Genomic DNA, 2500 nt, shown 5'->3' with positions numbered 1-2500 from the left:
GCTCCCCCCGAATGACAGAGCTTCTCACCCTATCTCTAAGGGAGAGCCCCGCCACTCGGCGGAGGAAACTCATTTCGGCCGCTTGTACCCGTGATCTTGTCCTTTCGGTCATGACCCAAAGCTCATGACCATAGGTGAGGATGGGAACGTAGATCGACCGGTAAATCGAGAGCTTTGCCTTCCGGCTCAGCTCCTTCTTCACCACAATGGATCGATACAGCGTCCGCATTACTGAAGATGCCGCACCGATCCGCCTGTCGATCTCACGATCCACTCTTCCCCCACTCGTGAACAAGACTCCGAGGTACTTGAACTCCTCCACTTGGGGCAAGATCTCCTCCCCAACCCGGAGATGGCACTCCACCCTTTTCCGGGAGAGAACCATGGACTTGGAGGTGCTGATTCCCATCCCAGTCGCTTCACACTCGGCTGCGAACCGATCCAGCGAGAGCTGAAGATCTTGGCCAGAAGAAGCCATCAGGACCACATCATCTGCAAATAGCAGAGACCTAATCCTGCAGCCACCAAACCAGATCCCCTCAACGCCCTGACTGCTCCTAGAAATTCTGTCCATAAAGGTTATGAACAGAATCGGTGACAAAGGGCAGCCTTGGCGGAGTCCAACCCTCACTGGAAACGTGTCCGACTTACTGCCGGCAATGCGGACCAAGCTCTGGCACTGATTATATAGGGAGCGAACTGCCACAATAAGACAGTCCGATAACCCATACTCTCTGAGCACTCCCCACAGGACTTCCCGGGGTACACGGTCGAATGCCTTCTCCAAGTCCACAAAGCACATGTAGACTGGTTGGGCAAACTCCCATGCACCCTCAAGGACCCTGCCGAGAGTATAGAGCTGGTCCACAGTTCCACGACCAGGACGAAAACCACACTGTTCCTCCTGAATCCGAGGTTCGACTATCCGGCGTAGCCTCCTCTCCAGTACACCTGAATAGACCTTACCGGGAAGGCTGAGGAGTGTGATCCCACGATAGTTGGAACACACCCTCCGGTTCCCCTTCTTAAAGAGAGGAACCACCACCCCGGTCTGCCAATCCAGAGGTACCGCCCCCGATGTCCACGCGATGTTGCAGAGTCTTGTCAACCAAGACAGCCCCACAACATCCAGAGCCTTAAGGAACTCCGGGCGGATCTCATCCACCCCCGGGGCCTTGCCACCGAGGAGCTTTTTAACTACCTCGGCAACCTCAGCCCCAGAAATAGGAGAGCCCACCACAGATTCCCCAGGCCCTGCTTCCTCATAGGAAGACGTGCTGGTAGGATTGAGGAGGTCTTCGAAGTATTCCCTCCACCGATCCACAACATCCGCAGTCGAGGTCAGCAGAGCACCATCCCCACCATACACGGTGTTGACACTGCACTGCTTCCCCTTCCTGAGGCGGCAGATGGTGGTCCAGAATTGCTTCGAAGCCTGCCGGAAGTCTTTTTCCATGGCCTCCCCGAACTCCTCCCATGTCCGAGTTTTTGCCTCCGCGACCGCTGAAGCCGCACACCGCTTGGCCTGTCGGTACCTGTCTGCTGCCTCAGGAGTCCCATGAGCCAAAAGAACCCGATAGGACTCCTTCTTCAGCCTGACGGCATCCCTCACCGCCGGCGTCCACCAACGGGTTCTAGGATTACCGCCACGACAGGCACCAACTACCTTGCGGCCACAGCTCCAATCGGCCGCCTCGACAACAGAGGTACGGAACATCATCCACTCGGACTCAATGTCCAGCACCTCCCTCGTGACATGTTCAAAGTTCTTCCGGAGGTGGGAATTGAAACTCTCTCTGACAGGAGACTCTGCCAGGCGTTCCCAGCAAACCCTCACAATACTTTTGGGCCTGCCAGGTCTGTCCGGCATCCTCCCCCACCATCGCAGCCAACTCACCACCAGGTGGTGATCGGTAGAAAGCTCCGCCCCTCTCTTCACCCGAGTGTCCAAAACATGAGACCGCAAATCCGATGACACAACTACAAAGTCGATCATGGAACTGCGGCCTAGGGTGTCCTGGTGCCAAGTGCACATATGGACACCCTTATGTTTGAACATGGTGTTTGTTATCGACAATCTGTGACGAGCACAAAAGTCCAATAACAGAACACCACTCGGGTTCAGATCTGGGCGGCCATTCTTCCCAATCACACCTCTCCAGGTTTCACTGTCGCTGCCAACATGAGCGTTGAAGTCCCCCAGTAGAACGAGGGAATCACCCGGGGGAGCACTCTCCAGTACTCCCTCGAGTGAATCCAAAAAGGGTGGGTACTCTGAGCTGCCGTTTGGCGCGTAAACGCAAACAACAGTCAGGACCCGTCCCCCCACCCGAAGGCGGAGGGAAGCTACCCTCTCGTCCACCGGGTTGAACTCCAACGTGCAGGCTTTGAGCCGAGGGGCAACAAGAATTTCCACCCCAGCCCGTCGCCTCTCACTGCCGGCAACGCCAGAGTGGAAGAGAGTCCAGCCTCTCTCAAGAGAAGTGGTTCCAGAGCCCTT

The 2500-nt window shown here is 56.3% G+C and overlaps 1 protein-coding gene across 8 annotated transcripts in view; it reads right to left on the bottom strand.

Moving 5' to 3' along the window:
• Positions 1-2500, bottom strand: part of rfx2 (regulatory factor X, 2 (influences HLA class II expression)) — a 123536-nt gene that overhangs the window by 35463 nt on the left and 85573 nt on the right. The window lies entirely within an intron of this gene.

The sequence above is a fragment of the Nerophis lumbriciformis genome, linkage group LG14, assembly GCF_033978685.3.
Source record: "Nerophis lumbriciformis linkage group LG14, RoL_Nlum_v2.1, whole genome shotgun sequence".
Classification (NCBI taxonomy): Eukaryota; Metazoa; Chordata; class Actinopteri; order Syngnathiformes; family Syngnathidae; genus Nerophis; species Nerophis lumbriciformis.
The sequence above is the reverse complement of the archived record's forward strand: the minus strand, read 5'-3'. Positions and strand labels throughout refer to the sequence as shown.